This window comes from Ictidomys tridecemlineatus, chromosome 3, assembly GCF_052094955.1.
Source record: "Ictidomys tridecemlineatus isolate mIctTri1 chromosome 3, mIctTri1.hap1, whole genome shotgun sequence".
Taxonomy (NCBI): Eukaryota; Metazoa; Chordata; class Mammalia; order Rodentia; family Sciuridae; genus Ictidomys; species Ictidomys tridecemlineatus.
The window spans coordinates 80,828,330-80,847,451 of record NC_135479.1 but is presented as its reverse complement, the minus strand read 5'-3'; the positions used below and the strand labels follow the sequence as shown (position 1 = coordinate 80,847,451).

Below are 19,122 nucleotides of genomic sequence, written 5' to 3'. Positions count from 1 at the left end.
AGTTTAGCAAAACCCTAACTCAAAAGAAGGGGAAATGGTGGTTAAGTCATTGTTTTGGCAAGATTGTCACACAGCAATGAGTAACCCAAACCAGGCAGCCTCATTCTTAGATGAGTCCCAGTAGAGTCTGAAGAGGGGATTTCTATTCTAGGATGTGGCTGGAGTGGGGACCTTCAATCATACCTAATGAGTTCAGTGCACACGGTGGGGTCTGTATAATATGATGGCTTTTCTTGTTCCCTGCCTGGGCTGGGAAAAACTGCTCTGAGTCATAAACTGAGAGGAGAAACTGTATGAGCGAATTAACAAAAATCCGGGTAAGATTCCCAAAGTAAATAATGTTGATTTTTTTTCAGCACAAAAGAGGCATTGCCTAATGCTTCTTAAACTCACATAAACAGTCTTTGCTTCATGACTGACTTCCTATTTTTGAAATTTTCTAATTTCAGAAAAGTAACCATTATAAGCATCATTAAAAAAAAAAAAAAAAAAAAGCAACACTTGGAGAAGCCTAAACACTGTTGAGCACAGTTCCCAGGGCATAAGAAGGCCATTGTCCTTGGGGACTGGTCTTTGTAGTCCCTCAAGATGACCTTGAGGCAGTCCCAGTTGGCATCTGGATCCCCAGGGAAAATCCACCTCCTCCCTTCCACTCAGTTAACCAAGAAGGATGCTCATAATGGCTTTGGAAGATGATGGTTTTTCAACATTCACCAGCCTCAGTCATTTACTCCCACTTTCACCTCCCAGTGTTTTCCGGTTCAGTGGTTCTCAAATTTTAAAACATCACTATCACCTGGAAGTACATTTTAAAATTGCAAATTCCAGGGTTCTCCCAAGAAGATTCCCATTGTACAAGTCTAGGGTGTGCCCCAGAATTCTCATTTTAATAAGAACCAGGTGATCCCTTTATAGCACATCTTGAAAGCCAGGTGCATAGCTTGAGATGCACTGTTACCTCCATTAATCTCTAAAAGCAAGAAATCAGGATGGGGAAAACCTTGGAGGGATTTGAGGCCTGCAGATTCTAAGCAGCGAAGGATCTAACAAAGCCATTTGGAGCAAGGGGTTTTTAGCCCCAAAGGGGTCTTCAGAAGTTCCATCACTACCATCTCAGCAGTTTCTTTTAATTGGCTTTACTTTATTATTTTATTGTAAATGGAATGCTTCACAAATTTTCCAGTCATCTTTGTGCAGGGGCCATGCTAATCTTCTCGGTATGGTTCCAATTTTAGTATGTGTGCTGCTGCAGCAAATGCTCCGTTTTATTGTAGTGGATTTCTAAGAAAGATTTTATTAGAAGCAGAGATGTACAGGCTGGAGGCCTAGCTCGGTGGTAGATCACTTGCCTAGCAGGCATGAGGCTAAGTTCTAATCCCCAGAACCACACACATAAGATGTTGAATCTTTTTGGGGAGGTACTAGGGATTGAACTTAGGGGTACTAGACCACTGAGCCACATCCCCAGTCCTATTTTGTATTTTATTTAGAGACAGGGTCTCACTGAGTTGTTTAGCACCTCGTTTTTGCTGAGGCTGGCTTTGAACTTGGATTCTCCTGCCTCAGCCTCCCAGTGGCCTGGGGCCACTGTACTGGGATGTGGGTGATTTTTTTTTTTTTGACAATTTTTCCAATATGGTATTTTTAATTATTTCTGAAAACCAGAAAACAAATATTTTCTTACCAGTTGAGTTCATCTCTTGGAATTACAACTGATGGTCTCCCCCCCCCAATTTTGAAATATTGAATACTGAAAACATTGAAAGAAGTCAGATACGAAAGACCACATATTGTCCATTTATATGAGATTTCCCAAACAGGCAAATCCAGAGACAGAAGGCCAACTAGTTGTTGCCAGAGGTTGCAGGGAGGAAGTAATAAGGAGTGACCCTTAATAGATATGGGATTTCTTTTTCTCTTTCTTTGGTACTAGGGATTGAACCCAAGGGTGCTTAACCACTGAGCTACATCCCCATCCCTTTTTATTTTATATTGAGACAGGGTCTCACTAAGTTGTTGAGGCTGCCCTCAAATTTGCAATCCTCCTGCCTCAGCCTCCCAAGTAGTTGGAATTTCAGGCATGGATCACCATGCCCAACTAGCATGGTGATTAAATCATTACGATTTCCTTTGGTTTGATGAAATTTCCTGGGACTAAACAGTGATAATGGTTGTACAACATTGTGATACACAAAATATTGGTAATGATACATTTAATTGTATATGACCACAGTTAAAATGAGAACTAGAACAACCATTTTACTTTTTACCCACAAGGAAGTTGAGATGGCCCAGCTTTGTCAAAACTAAGACCAGGACCACTGATCTCCAGTCCACCACAGCAGGCTCTCTTCCTCAAATCCCCCCTCCCCACCATCCCCTGCCCCAAAAGCAAAGTTTCAGAGGCATGCAAAGGCCAGAGCTGCATGCCTGCCTTGCCCACCCACACTCCACTAGTCTCTCTTCTGCTATCCCCAGAACCTGCTCCCTTCAAGTATGATGAATGAAAGATAAACCCGCTTTTAACTTCATACTTAAGTAAATCTTCCCAAGGGCTTCAATGGCAGCTGCAGCTGCCTGAGCGGCTGATAAGGATTAGGTGGATAGGATTCCTTACATTGCAGACATTATTCAGTTTCCCAAACTGCAACTGGGCAGACAGCCTGGAGGTGCTGCCGGTGGTTTGGCCAGGATGAATCCCAACCATTCGTTGTTTGTGCGCAGTTGGTTCTTGTCTCTCCAGCTGTGAGACCACATGCACCTGTCGCATAGCAGGTGCTTAATAAAGATTCATTGGTGCCTAGGGTTCCTGCCTTGAGGATCATCCTGGGAAAGTCTTCCTCAGCCTAAAGAGTTTAGGGAAAGCCTCATTTCTCAGTGCTCCAGAAATGAGAAATGAGAGTCACCTCGTCTGGTCGCTTTCCAAAGTAGAATCATTCACCATTCCGGGAAGTGGTAACAGAAGCAAATAGCTCATTTGCGTTTGCATTTTCTGGGGGAGCTATACCCTCTCCCCAGCATCTCAAGATTTTGCTAAGGTCCCAGATTCAGACCTGTTCTTACATCTCCTTTAGTCTCAAAAGTTATTAGAGACTTTTTTTTTTTTTGAAGTTCATTAACATACAACAGGGCAATTGTAAAACCCTGGAAAGCCAGTTCTCTGGAAACTTACTGAACACAGCAGCTGAGAGACCCGTTGAGAAGGGAAAGGCAGCCCGGCCCTTGTGTTCAGGGCTTCTTGCTTTGGGAGAGAAAGAAAGCAAATTCCTGAGAAGGTCATCCACTGTCTCAGCCTCAGAAAATTTTCTAACACCTCAATTCTGGAGACTGGCTTCTCACAGCAGGGATGAATGGGGACTGCAGGACAGAAAAAAGTTCCCATTTGGGATAAAGCAGGAAAGGATTTCTACAGCGCAGGGATTGGGGGTGAAGATTTAGAACTCAAGGTTTAGGCTGAACCTGGTGGGCCGCATGCGGTTTCACCAACGTATGGACAGAGGCCTCATTTCCTGAGGCTTCCTTGCTCAACTGGGAAAGCTCTCCCAAGATAAGGAGGTTTAGGAAATGCTGCAGACACAGCCCTCACTGGAGATTTCGAAATGCACCACTATGCTCAAGAGAAGTCTTGCAGAAAAGAAACCTCCTTTGGAATCATTTAATACAGGACTTCCCAAAGTTACTTGACCTCAGAATTCCTTTTCCCTTTCAAAACACTCAATCATATGTTTAAGAATTCACTTGGGACATGCCACCCTAATTTCCAGGGGGAATTGGTTCTGCCCACTGCCCCCTGCAGTAAACAATGATGAGTCGTTTGGGCACTTCACATAATATGAAACCCTGCTACAATCATCCAGAAAGTAGAATATGTTTATTATACCTGTCATGGCATTTGCTAATCTTCCTGTGCTAGGAGTTTTTCATTCTCTCTCTCTCTCTCTTTTTTTTTTTTTTGTGTGTGTGTGTGTGGTACTGGGGATTGAATCCAGAGACCTTCTACCACTAAGCTATGTCCCAGTCCTTTTTATTTTATTTTGGACAGAGTCTCATTAAATTGCTGAGGCTGCCTTTGAGCTTGTGATCTTCCTGCCTCAGCCTCCCGAGTAACTGGGATTACAGGTGTGCACTAGCACTAGTTTTCCTATGCCCTCTTTGTAATTCTCCCCCATCTTATTATCCCCATTTTGCAAATAAAGAAATTGAGACCCAGAGAGGTAGAAAAAGAAGGTCTCTCACATCAGGATGCGATAGAACTGAGATTCTGGTCATGACACACCACCCTGGTATTCTCTTCTCTGTATCACGCCATCTCGCTAATACGCTGCATTTTATGGCATCGTGTCCAATTCCCGTTCTGTTCTTGGAGAATCTCACCAAATCCCACGAGGAGCTGATGTGGACTTAAGTGAGACATCTGAATTCAGAAGCCAAACAAACAGTTGGAAGTCTTGCAGGATTTCCCAAAGTTACTTAACCTCAGAATTCCTTTTCCCTTTATGGAGTCTGGGGCAGATTAGACTGTAGAAAATAAAGTTCATCTTGGATGTCAAGAAAGCTCAGAGGCAGGGCTTTTTTCTGCACCTGGCCAAGCAGGAGAAGGGTGGCAGATCCAGATCTCACAGGATAATCAGAGCACAGCCACATCTTTCCGTCTGTCTTCTAAGACCTCTTCTCCTGTGTCCAAATATCTTCCTGCTTCTCATTGGCTTACACCATTCAGAACAGAGTCCCCTCTGGCTGGGATTGGGTCAAATGTCTTCTTGTAAAGGAGGAAAGCAATGGACAATGGGATATTGGGTAGTTGACCAGATGCTTCTATATGGGGTGGGGTGGGGGTTGGGCCAAGACAGTAGCTGTAGCTGTTATCCAGTGTGCCCTTGAACCCCCTCCCAGGAGCTGCTTCACACCCTACTTCTTCATTTTCCTGTCCTTCCCTGTGACAGATTATGTTTTTGGTCCCTTCCTATCACTCCCCCATGTAGCCACATCCTTTGTCATGTGACTTCACAGTGCTTTTAACCCTCTGCGAACAAGAACAACCTCTCTACTTTGGGTTTGGTTGTGTCAATAATGCAGCAGTGAAAATATGAAAGCTCTGAGCTCAAGTCTCAAACATTTCCGCTTTCCTTTTTACACATCTGCCATCAATATAAAAAGAATGTGGCCCCTCTTGGCCCACTGGTTCTAGGGAGAGGATGAGGGATGCAGTTGCACCCACCGAGTGGCTCCAGACAGGAACTCACGCATGCGCAAATGAGCTCAGTATGCGCAAATGGGCTCAGCATAAACGGGTTACAGTCTGACCCACACAAGTGAGCTTAAAGTTGGGAATGATTGCTGAATTGGGGGAGATTTGTTATACCGCATTAGCCCAGTTGAACTCCCAACCGTCAGCCACCACCACTGATTGGCATATCAGTGGACTATCATGGACCTGTTGCCCAGAGAGACTTCATTTCTCCCATACTTTTCCCCCCTCCCCCCTCCCATACTTTCCTCCCCTCCCCTCCCCCCTCCCCACCCCCTCCCCCTTCTCCCTCCCTCCCCTCCCCCTCCCCCCATTGATGGAACCCAGAACCTCATGCATGCTAGGCAGGTGAGCTACAAGAGCTATTCTCCCAGCCGCAGTTGAACCTTCAGGTTGTCCCAAAGCCAGCCATGGAGACTCCCTAGCCATAAAGTCTTTCAGCTAAAACCTTCCCTAGTTATTGAGAAACAGGAAGGAGGGGCTGTGGCTGTGGCTCCGTGGAACAGCGCTTGCCTAGCATGTGTGAGGCACTGAGTTTGATCCTCAGCCCCCCATAAAAATAAATAAAATAAAGGTGTTGAGTCCATCAACAACTAAAAATATTTTTTTAAAAAAGGAAGAAGAATGTACAGAGAGTTCCTCTTGACCTCTAAAATCTCACCCAGTTTAGAAAGTATCTCCTGTTATAGCGGATGAGAGGCCTTGGCCTGAAAAATTATATTTGTATTGAGAGAGAGAGAGAGAGAGAGAGAGAGAGAGAGAAAGGAGCCACCCCACTGCACCTTATCTCAATTCCTGACAGAATTCAGGAACATCATAAAATTGTTGTTTCAAGCTACTAACCTTTGAGGTAATTTATTATGCAATAATAACTGGAATAAACATAATTTTTAAAAAGTACTGGCCAGGGGGTGGGAGGGATTATACCCAGGGCTTTGCATATGCTAGGCAAATGTTCTACCACTGAGCTATGCCCCCAGGCCTCCTCTTAAAAAAAAATATATGTGTGTGTGTGTGTGTGTGTATATATATATATATATTTTTTTTTTTTTTTTTTTTTTGAGTTAGGGTCTCACTAGGCTTCCCAGGCTGATCTCGAATTTGGAATTTTCCTGCCTCAGCCTCTAGAATAGCTAGGGTTGCAGGTATATAATACTGTATTTTATAATATTTTTCTTTTATGTATACATGACAGTAGAGTATATTTTGACATATTATACATAAATGGAGTATAACATTTTAATCAGAATCCCATTCTTGTGGTTGTACACTATGTGAAGTTACGCTGGCTGTGTATTCATATATGAACATAGGAAAGTTATGTCTGATTCATTCTACTGGCTTTCCTATTTCGAACCCTCTTCCCTTCCCTTTATTCCTCCTTTTCTAATCCAATGAACATCTATCCCCCACCCCCAGCGTTTATTGTGGGTTAGCATCCACAAATCAGAGAGAACATTCAGCCTTTGTTTTTTTCGGATTGGCTTAATTCACTTAGCATGATAGTCTCCCCTTCCATCCATTTACTGGCAAATGCCATAATTTCAATTATATTTTCTTGACTCTTGATATGATTGCAAATTGTTTTCCAAGGTCACTAGCAATGTCCCAGCTTACCCGTTTCAGTGACACATTTTGCTGACTTTGAGCATTTTCACTTTAGAAGTGTCCATCCGGTGCTAGCTATTTCTTCATACCTTTCCATAGACTTCATCTGGGTCAAGGACATGGACACAGGTGATTCTTCACATCTGTGGACATTTGGAAAATCCAATCTTCTTGGGGGATTCTTTTTTCCTCCTGATGAGATTTTATTTCTCTTGGATTTGGAACACATCTCTGATGCTGTTAAGTAATCTTGGGCCCCTGGGTTTCGGTTTCCTCATCTGTTCCTCATTATTATTCTATTCCTCATTAGAATAATAATCATCTAATTTTCTCCCTCTGAATTTTTTATCCTGCTCTCTCCTTTCCTCTTCCCTTCTTTACTTTTCTTCTTTCTCTGTCTCGTTTTTAGTACTGAGGATTTGAACTCAGGGCTTTGGGCTTGCTAAGAGAACTCTACCACTGAGATACTCCACCAAGACCTTTTCATTTTATTTTGAGCTAGGGTCTTGCTAAGTTGCCTAGGCTGGCCTGGAACATGCAATTCTCCTACCTCATCCTCCCGAGTTGCTGGGATTACAGGTGGGCACCACTCTTCTCCACATTCTCTCTCATTGTTCCTTTTTCTCCCAAACCCCACCTTCTTGTATTAATTCTTGCCTGGAAGATCTTTAAAACTTCACCACGGGTTCCCCGTTAAGGTGACTTGAGGGGCACTGACTTTTTTTCTATCACAGAGACCAGTCAGGAAGGCAGCTGCTGATTAATTCTGTGTCCTTCAGGGTGCTCTGTGCTCTGCATCTAGAATAGGGCAGTTTCCAAGGTGACCACGGCTAGTGTGTGAGGATAAGGTGAGGCCCCGAAATTACGAGCTGCCAAACTCGTAAACCACGCAAGCTTCCTTTGAGCCACGCGATGCACACAACTGGCCTAGCAATTTAACAACCGGCTTGCAGCAAACTGTTCCCACAACGCTTAAAGATCAGTGTGCCTATGAATAGGTTCATAGAACAATTTGGATAGATGTTAATAAATGGGTTTGGTCCTAAAGTGACTAAACCTTGAGTTGTTTTGACCTCAGAGAGCCATCAAAAATCTGCTGCAATGGAACGAATTCTGCAGTGCTCTGTAGCAGATGTTTTGTTCCTGTGTAACGTGTCCTTGTGTGTATAATTTACTCACGTGATAATAATGTGCTGTTTGCGATTTACAAAGTGGCTTTGCACATATGTTCTCGTTTGATCCTTGCAAGACAGGCAACATTACTGAGATTTGGGGGAGACAAGTAATTTCCTCTAAGACATCCAGATTGGGAGTGTGGGGAAGGGGGTGGGACGGGAGGATGGTGGCAGAGGTGGTGGTGGCTGTGCTGGAAGTAGGCTTCAGGCAAGCGGATCTTCCTTTCTTATTCTACCTAAATCCTAATTACCTAGTTTAAAAGACTTGGAATAATCAATTCTTCACCTGTCCTTGCTGGGGACAATCCTTCTGGATCTAGCACCCTAAAGTTTTCTTTATTACTTTACATTAAAAGTAGGTTTGTTGGGCTGGGGTTGTGGCTCAGTGGTAGAGTGCTTGCCTGGCATGTGTGAGGCACTGGATTCAATCCTCAGCACCACATTAAAATAAATAAATAAAATAAAGGTGTTCATCTACACTACAACTAAAAAAAAAAAAGTGGATTTGTGCCAGGTGAGAGTGGGCAAGCCTATAATCCTAATGTTTCTGGAGGCTGAGGCAAGAAGATAGTGAGTTCAAGGCCAGCTTCAGCAACTCAGTAAGGCCCTAAGCCACTCAGTGAGACCCTGTCTCTAAATAAAATATAAATTGGGCTGAGGATGTGGCTCAGTGGTAAAGTACCCTTTGGCTCAATCCCTGGTACAAAAAAAACCACAAACAAACAAAAAACAAATCAGTGAGTTTGTGTGATTTAGGAAATAAAAATATCAGATGCCCAGTTACATTTGAATTTCAGATAAAAAATGAATAAGTTTTACAATAAGTATGTATTTATTTGACAATGGTGTATTTTATATGATAACCCTAACTAGATATTAGAATTTTTTTTTCCCTAAAAAATAATATGGCGGGTTGGGATTGTGGCTCAGTGGCAGAGCGCTTGCCTTGCATGTGTGAGACACTGGGTTCGATCCTCAGCACCACATAAAAATAAATAAATAAAGGTATTGTGTTCTCCTACAATTAAAAAATATATTAAAAAAAATAATACGGCATGTGTGATGATCCGAGTTCAATCCCTAGGATCAAAGAAAAAAAAAGTGGGGGATCATTGGGGTCATTGTAGTTGAATTGAATTATCGTAGTTGTAGTTGAATTCTTCCCTAGTACGGGCAAGACCCCGGGTTTCGTCATTGCACTACAAAACAAACAAACAAAAAACCCCAAACAAAAAAGATTCCTTATATAAAAATTTGAAAAGCTAGACAAACAAAATAAAGAACTAAAAATTATCCTTAATTTTACAAGGAGACAACAACCTCTGTTAATATTTTGGATATCCATTGTGACCTTCTTTTCATGCATATAATTGTGTGCATACATTACCCTTTCAAGATAGAAAATGAAATAAAATAAAGAAAATTAAAAATGAGATATCAGACTTGCTTTCCTTCACTCAACAATATGTTCTGGACATCCTTCTGTGTCCTCACAGATTCGTTAGGAGCCAAGCCCTTTGAGGTTAGCATCAATGGAGTGTACTGTGTTTAGCTACTCCCCTGCAGTAGAAACCCTTTACCTGTTTCCAGTGTTTTATTATTATATACTTTGTAGTGAACAATCTTATATAAGTCTCTCTGCACATTCCTGGAGTAAACTTCTGGCAGTAAGATTTCTAGATCAAAGGGTAAGCAGACTTTTAAGTTTGTGGTTATGAATCTTGGGTCATCTCAGGCTCTCACAAATTTCCTGGGAACACACTATTTGAAAATGCCCATTTCCTTGCACGTTATCAACACTGGAAACAAAATTGGCAAAAAAAAAAAAAAAACCCTCCTCTTTGATTCTGAGCCTGATGACTTAATCACATCCACCAATGTCCCTAAGCCACACCAAGTAATTTTATTGCTTTTTACAAAGGCTTCAGTTTCATTCTTTTTCTTTTTTTGACACTTGGAATTGAACCCAGGGGTGCTCTATCACTAAGCTACGTCCCCAGAGCTTTTTATTTTTTATTTTGAGACAAGAACTTGCTCAGTTACCCAGGCTGACCTTGAACTTGTGACCCTCCTGATTCACTAGAATTATGTGTGTGCACCCCCTCACCCAGTTTCTGTTTGTTCTCTAGTGAGCTATTATGGTACTTTGCATGTTCCCAGGAAAAGCTATGGGAGTTTGTGTGTTCCCAGGACATTTTTATTTTCATCTGAGTTATAGAATATATTGGCATAAAGTTGCTCATGGATTTTCCTTATTATCCTTTTATTAATCTTTGTAGAATCGATAGTGGTATCTCTTTTCTCATTTCTTATATGGTAATTTATGTCTAAGTTAATGTCTTTTAGATGACAAAAGAAAGATAAGATTCCTTTGTTCACATAAGAAAATCTACTTTAACCAGGCGTGGTGGTGCACATCTGTAACCCCAGCAGCTTGGGAATGTGGTTCAGTGATTAAGCACCCCTGGATTCAATCTCTAGTACCAAAAAGTAAATAAACAAACCAACCAACCAATAAATAATAATAAGAAGAAAATTTACTTAAAAAGCCTTGGCTGCTGGGCACAGTGACGCATGCCTGTAATCCCAGCAACTCCGGAAGCTGAGGCAGGAGAATAGTGAGTTCAAAACCAGCCTCAGCAATTTAGCAAGGCCCTAAGCAATTTAGCAAGATCCTGTCTCAAAACTGAAAAAGTAAAAATAAAATAAAATAAAATAACAAAAGGGCTGGGGATATGCTTTTTTAACTTTTTTTTTCAGTACCAGGGATTGAATCCAGAGGCACTATACAACTGAGTTACATTCCCAGCATGCTTTCTGTATTTTCTTTTGAGACAGGGCCTCACAAAATTGCTGAGGTTAACCTCAAAACTGTGATGCTCCTGCCTCAGCCTCTGGAGTTGCTGGAATCACAAGCATTCGCCACCATGCCCAGTATGAAGCCTTTGCTTGTACACGTCTTTATAGAACTGTTTCTTATACTGAGTTAATGTAGCAGGAGGCACATGGAAAGGTGAAGGGATACAGTCAGATGAAAGTCTGATTTGTAACATGTCTCTGTCATTGTGAAAAGAGAAAGCAGAAGTGGTGTTTACATGTGTTTTTATTTGTTTCCCCCTTTTGTTTGCATTTTTGGTTAGCTTCAGGAATCAGAACATTCTGGTCAGGGTCATTGACTCCTACATTCTGGATCCCTTCCAAACCATCCTATTATTAACCATCCTATTATTTCAGTAGCATGAGGCCCTGAGTGGTTGTACCATGCTTGTCTACTCCCAGGCCTGGAGAGGCTAACAATAACATTATCTAACAGCTCACATAATATTCTAGGTCCACTTCTCCAGGAAGTGTCCAGGGGTAGTTTGAAATAGTGGGGGAAAACCATGGCTTTTGGACTGAGTCAGACTGAAGCTCAAAGTTTGGGTTGGCCATTCACTAGCCGTGGACTTCCTCCTGTGAATAATAAATGGGGATAACGAGACCTACTTCATAGTACCTTGGAGATGCTCAAATGAAAAAAAAAATGTGTGTCTAGTGCATATTTTTCAAATTTCCACAGATCTCAAAGTGTGATCTCTGGATCAGCTGTGTTAGCATCGCTTGGACCTCTTCTCCAGACACACTGAATCAGAAACCTGGGAGTGCAAGTGTGTGTGTGTGTGTGTGTGTGTGTGTGTGTGTGTGTGTGTGTGTGAGAATAATCTATTTAATGAGGCTTCTAGGTGATTCTGATGACCAGCCAGATTCAAGAGCCACTGGACTAGCATATTCTATACCACATGGTAGAAGCTCAGTAAATGCTGGTTTTCTTTCCCTATTTATATTTTCCTCTATCATTCCAGCTTATTCTTTGCTGATTCATGAATTAAACTCTTTTAAAGAATCATGACCCTCTCTCTCTTTCTTTCTCTGTCTCTCTCTCACTCTGTCTTTCTCACAATCTTCTTTTTTTTTCCTTTCTCTTTCCAAAGTTCCTGGCCAGCATGAACATTCAGTGGGAATCCAGAGAAAGTTAACTACATTCCCATGTGCCAGATGGGGACAGAACTACCCTTGGCATTCCTTGGCTTCTCTTATTTATTTGACCTCTATAGCACCTTGGTGTAAACAGGTGTCCGGAAGATGAAGTGCTCAGCATGCTCCTGCAGTAAAAAGTCACCTCTCTCTGACACTAAGGATGCTGGGAGTGTGGTGTGCTCCCCCCCATGTGAGCAGGGCGCCACTTCAACCCCCATAAACATAAAAGCCTGAGCAATGGCAGGGACCATTTAGTCCTGATTAAAAAGAGCCGTGCAATAAAACCTCATCAATTCAAGGACCTCAAGTGGATGAGCGAGGAGAGGGAAGGCCAGCAAATAAATAAAAAGCCTGAGTTGTCTAGAAAATCCTTTTGCTTAAAATAATCCAATCTTATTTGCATATAGTACTTTATGGTTAAAAAAAAAAAAAAAGCCTCTGAAAGGGGCCGGGAGGTAGCTTGGTGGTAAAAGAACTTACAGGTGCAAGGTCCTGGGTTCTGTTCTCAGCAACATGACCCCTCCACCCCCCCAAAAAAAGAAGTAGAGGGAAAAAAAATGCCTGAAAGCCAGATGCGGTGGCATGTCCCAGTAGTCCCAGCTATAGGAAGATGACTTGAGACCCCATCTCTTAAAAAGAAAAAGAAACTAAAGCCAGAGCCAGCTAATAAGCCATCTTATAGGACTGTTGTGAGAAATGAATGTGATGTCCAATACTACTCTAAGCATGATGGCCTTTTATTAAACACTCCATAAATGATATTACCAAATTATTCCTAGAAGTAATAGTAGGTGATAGGTGACTGGCCAAGTAGATGAGTGATTGATTGAATAAACTATCAATTTGTTTGATCACAGAGCTTTTTGCTTTATCTTACTCTAAAAGCAAGTTTCAGGGAATATTATTCATCTAATAGTAAGTCAGCCCCCTTAATGCCTATCGAAGCTTGAATAAAAGCCTGAATTAAAACAGTGGAAACTAAAAAAGAAAGGAAAAACAAAACAAAAAATAGCTTTATGCATAACATCATGCATAATAGTTAAAACCAGAAAACACCCACATTTCTTTTTTTTTTTCACCCAAGTTTCTATCAGAAAGGTAAATGGATAAAGAGACTATAATGCAGTGGGATAGTAGTAAGCAATAAAAAAGAGACCATTGATATTATGAAATAATTTGAATGAATCTCAAAATTATGCTGAGCAAAAGAAACCAGACACAAAAGGGTACATACTATAATACATGGTTTTGTTTGCATAATAGTCTAGAAAGGGCAGATCTAGTCTATGGTTAGGAAGCACATCAGTCCTTGCTTAAAGCCAGGAATGGGGGTGGGATTAACTGCAAAGGAGCTAGTGGGGACCCTTCAGGGTGACGGAAATGTTCGAGATCTTAATTCTGGTGGTGGAAAGGTGCACAGTTGTTTCAAACCATGAAAATGTATACATTATAAATGCACTGACTTTGTTGTCTGCAAATTATGCCTCAATAAAGTTGACTGGAAGGAAAAAAGAAAGAAAAATAAACAAATAAATAAAACTAGGAACAGTCTCTCTCCTACCTAGGCCTGGAAGGCAGGGGGCTGGAGGGTTTGGAACCTGCACGCGGATCCGCTGGGGTACATTAGGGAGGACCTGCATTCTGGGTGCCTCTGGCTGCAGGCCACGCCCCTTCCATGAGAAGGCCACCTTGGAAATCACAGTACGGCTGAAAATGAAGTGCTTGTTCCAAGTAGATCAAATATTTCAAGCTTGTTCCTCAGGCCCTCGCCTGTTTTGCTGTTAAACTAAATGTTAACCTCTGATTGCAGCACAGACCTGGCATGGGTCCAAAATGCATTTAAATTCGGTGCTGCAAGGCCCATAGGAACTATTCGGGGTGGGGGGGTGTGTGTGGCAACAAATCTTAACAACTCGAGTCACCTTGAAAGCCTGTCTTGAAGGAATCGCTTTCCAGACTCCTACAATCACAGATTCCATGGGGCTCCCAGCCCCACCGTAATGGAACCACAGTGGAGATTCACCCTAAAAGAATCCAAGTCAAAGTTGGGGACATGAGACGAGGCCCAAAGGGGGCCTGCCTCTGCCCTCTGCCTCCCAGCTACCGTCTCCTTAGTCATCCATCTAGATCTTTCTCAAATAAGATTTCACAATCAAATTATAAAACCTGGTTATTTGGCTCATTTGAAGCATACAGAAAAACATGCACCAAATAAAAATCACTACAAATATTTAGTTAACTTTCGCTCTTTTTCTTTCTTTTTTTTTTTTGTTATTAGGATACAACACACAAACTTATTTAAAATAAAAATATGATCATAATGTATAACATTGTTTTATCTGCTCTTTCTACCACTGAAATAATTCATTGGGAACATTTCCTCATGCCATCAGATAGTTTCGATCAACCTTCTATGAGTCAATTATAATTGCATAACAACCTAAAAGCGCAGGATACAAGGCAGGAAGCATTTCTTTCTCAGGTGCTTGTGGATCAGTGTGGGTGACCGTCGTCCCTCCGTCTTCATGCTTCCCTAGGATCAGCAAGCTAGTTCTAGCATGCACTTAGGATGATGAGAGAAGCACAAGGGGACTTGCAAGTGACACACTCATCTCTATTCATTTCACATGTGCTCACATCCCATCAGTCAGAGCAAGTCACATGGGTCAGTCAGAAGCTATGGGGCAAACAAACAGACTTCACTATTTGTGGAGAAATTGTAGGTATATAATGAAGGGCATAGATGCGGGGAGAGGGTTAAAACCAGGGTCAATAATTCAAATTACAACAAAATTCATTTTTCTATGCCAGATTCACACGGGTGTTTGCAAATTTATTTACCAGTCATGTAGTGCAACATATCAGCTACTGCTTTATAAATGTTTAGTGCTTGCTGGGCATGAAGGTGCACACTCATAATCCCAGTGACTTGGGAGGCTGAAGCAGGAGGATCACAAGTTCAAGTTCAACCTCAGCAACTTAGTGAGGACTTAAGCAACTTAGTGAGACCCTGTCTCAAAAAATACAAAGGGCCAGGGTTGTAGCTCAGTGGTAAAGCACCCCTGGGTTCCATCTTCAGCACCCTGTATTACCCCCTCCCCCCTGCAAAATGAAAAAAGATGGTTTAATCCTTAAAAAGGGCCTATAAAATAAGAACTATTTTTAACCCATTTTATAGATGAAGGGACTGAGACAAAGAGACAACTTGCCCACCATCACTCAGCTAGTAAGTGAGGAGTGAGGATCCATGTCCAGAGTCAAGTTGATAAGCACCATGCTAGACCCCTCTCTTCATTTTTCCCTATCTCCCCTGTCTCCACTAGACTGTGGGCAGGGATCAGCACCCAGTGCACACAGCATGTATTTGTTGAATGAGTTTAATAATGACCCTGTCGTTGGGTATTTGAGTTGGTTCTTATGTTTTCAGCTATTACATATTGCTATGGACCCCTGAGTTCCTCCTATCCAAGTTCCAGCCTTAACCCTCTCTGCCTTGGAGTGCAACTGTATTGGGAGATAGGACCTTCAAAGGGTGGTTAAGTGAAAACCATCAGGGTAAGTGCTAATCCTGTCTGACTGGTGTCCTAAAAAGAGCACAGGACAGACAGAGTGACATCAGGGGAGGAGGACAAAGTTGCAAGAACAGAGTCATTTGCAAGTGAAAAGAGAGGCCCCAGGAACTGAACCTGCTGCCACCTTCACCTTAGACTTGCAGCCCTCTGCCTCACAGCTACCAGGGAGGAAATATGAGGAAATAAATGTCTGCTGTTTGAACCATCCAACCAGTGGTACTTTGCAATGGCAGCCCTAGGAGATCAACCTATAGACCATGTTGTTATAAGCATCTTCGGTTTACATAAATTTATCTAAATCTGTGCATGTATCTATAACTACTTGGGAGTTAGCCTTTGGGGAGAGAAGTATAGCCTTTTTTTTTTTTTTTTTTTGCAGTGTTGGAGATCAAATCCAGAGCCTCATGAATGCTGGGCAAGTGCTCTACCACTGAGCTACATCCCCAGTCCTTTTAATTTTTTTTCTTTATTTTGGGTTTCATTAAGTCACTGAGGCTGACCTTGAACTTGTGATCCTCTTGCCTCAGCCCCTGAGTTGCTAGGATGATAGGTGTGTATTACCATGTCCAGCAGTTATGTTTTTAATTCAGTAGAAATTGACTGTTTTCTCCATAAACCAAGTCATGTGACAAGGAGCATGGAATTCATGTCTCTATATCCAATGACTCCTGAATATTTGAGACCCACTCAGCATTCAGTGAACATTAATCACAGGATTTAACAGAATCATACTTCCTTCTTTCTTTTGCCTCAGCCAGAACCAAGGCAAATAATTTACCAAGGGCTTCTGGTCAGAATGAGTGGGGAGAAGTGAGGCAATGGATTATGGAAATAAGGTCTCCAGTCCAGTTATCTGCTCATATAGATCAAGTGAGAATTAAGTAGTCTTCCTGTCTCACTTCTAGGAATACGATGATTACGCAATGCCCTAGGTATATAAGAGTCAGATTATTTTGATCATTGCTTTGACTTCCTTGTCCATTTTGGTAACTGTGCCCACCTTGACTTTGGGAGTTTAGTGCTGTCTTTTGCCCCCTGACATCCTGGTATCTAGTTAAGTTTTCCAAATTGAATAATGGTGGTGCCTACCTGTATTAGTCAGTTTCCATTATTATAATGAAATACCTGAGGCTGAGTACTTTATAAAGAAAAGAGGTTTCTTCAACTCACAGTTTTGGAAGCTGAAAGTCCAAGATTGGGCAGCTACATTGACTTGTCTTCTAGCGTGGCGAATGTTATCAAGGTAGAAGCATGTGTGAGAGGGAGAAACCACATAGTAAGACAAGAAGCGGAGGGAGACTGGAGTCCCATGGGAATAATGTCAGGATCCCTTCTGAGGGGATGTCCCCAAGGACCTAGTAACTTCTCACTTGGCCTCATCTCTTAAAGGTCCCACCACCTCTTAACATTAGCACATGGAGGACCAAGCTTCTGGCATGTGAACTTTTGGGGGACAAACTATAACATTCTCAGGTCTAGCCTAGAGAGAAGAGCAAACCAACTGCTTTTTGGATACAGGGGCTCCCATCCACAGTCTGGAGTATTGGTGAAAGGTATATGTTCTGGATCATGCCCTTTGGGTGAGTAGTAGTCTTAAGGGACAAATCCACACTAGTATTCCAATCTCCCCAGGGGCCTCTGTGTTACTTTCTCTGTGCTAAACTGGAGGAGATCGAGCCTCTCTAACTTCATGTGGCCAGCTTTTGATCCAAGTTTCAGCCAGTCAATCATCACACAGGTAGAGCTTTTTCTAGATTCCCAAGCCACAATATGAAATGCAGAATCTCTGCTTCATGGGCTCATATCATGGATTTGGCCTGTTTCAACTCACCTTTAAAATTCTGTTCCTCTAGAACTCCCGGTACCAAAATCCACATGAGTTAGGGTTTTCCAGAGAGAATCAACGGGATATACACAGCCATGCATTGCTTGATGCCAAGGATATGTTCTGATAAATGTGTTTTTCACCAACTGACGGGGCTGACAAGATGAGCTGGGTTCAAAGGAGCTGGCTGCAACAACAAACTAAGAAAACGGTGAAGAAACCACGCAACACAGGAACACGAGTTTCAAGGGTGGGACTGCTCTGTGACCCCAAGGGTCAACCCCATGCTGTATAGCTCTGGAAGGAGCAAGAGATGGAGCACACCCCAACCCCCCCCACCCCTGTTTATTGGGGGAAAAGACATTCATAGAATATTCCACCCAAATAAAGCAAGGGATAGGGTTTTGAAAGGTGAAATCTTGCTTGGTGATGTCTGGTCGTCAGCAGATTGATTGACATCTTGGCAAGTTACACCCATCTCAGGTGCTGTGAGGGATCACAGGCAGAGCAAGAGGAGAGGTACACTTGCATTGCACAGCCCAAACAGCACCCAACGCCAGACCAGTCCCCTCATACGCTCAAATGTGCGTAGCTCATGCACACAGCCCAGGGATGGCTTGCAACATGTGTTGTCCTGCAAACATCATAGAGTGCACATCTGAACTATAGGGTATAGCTGATGGTTCCTAGGTTACAAACTGGTGCAGCATGTTATGAGCTGATACTGAGGGAAACGGCAACATAATGGTATTTGTATCTAAACATAGAAAGGGTATAGTAAAAATACCATATAAAAATCCTGATATGCCGCAGTCTGGCTGGGCACAATTCAGGAGCCACTTGTCAAGCACAAACGAACTTTATTTTTAGAACACATCCTGCACCACACAGCTCTTCAGGAATTCCCTCAGAGCCTAACTGCCATCAGCTTCCCACAAGCCTCTCAACACCCCACTCCTCCTGCTCTTGAGGCCAATTGGCTGGGTTGTGTGGGTGGAGCCAAAAGAGTCCCCCAATGAGCAGCTCTGAGGTCTGAAAGGGCGGGGAAACAGCCCAATGAGCATCACCGCAGAGGAGCCAATCAGCTGGCAACTGGAAGTTTGCTGGGGCCATGGTGAGCCAATCAGCTGGAAGTTTGCTGGGGCCCCTTCAGCTGTGGCTCTCAACACTGATAAATAGTGGTGCTCTTGGGCTGGGGATTGGCTCTGTGGTAGAGTGCTTACCTAGCATGCAGAAGGCCCAGTATTCAATCCTCAGCACCTTAAAAAAAAAAAAGAAAAAGAAAGAAAAAGAAAAGGTGCACTTAATGTGAATGGAGCTTGCAGAACTGGTTATTGCTTTGGGTGATTCAATAAGTGAAGAGTGAGTGGGAAGGCCTAGGTCATTACTGGGCATGACTGTAGACTTTGTAAATGCTGTACACTTCGGTTATACTAAATGTATACAGTATATTTTTCTTTCTTCAGTAATAAATTAAGCTTACCCTACTATAAATCTTTTTCACTTTATAGACTTTTTAGTTTTAAAAATGTTTTGACTGTTTTGTAATAAAATTTAGCTTGAACTACACATTGTAAAGTTGTGCCAATTATTTTCTTTATATGCTAATTCTAAAAGCCTTTCTCTATTAAAGTTTTTTTCCATTTATTTTATTTTTTACTTTTTTTTAACTTTTTG

At 42.2% G+C, this 19,122-nt stretch overlaps 1 non-coding gene across 1 annotated transcript; it reads right to left on the bottom strand.

The window, feature by feature from the left end:
- Nucleotides 1-1,152: 1,152 nt before the first annotated feature.
- On the bottom strand, nucleotides 1,153-1,255 carry LOC120884570 (U6 spliceosomal RNA). The gene has a single exon (XR_005727004.1). It is a non-coding gene; the product is annotated as a U6 spliceosomal RNA (small nuclear RNA).
- Between the last annotated feature and the right edge of the window lie 17,867 nt (nucleotides 1,256-19,122).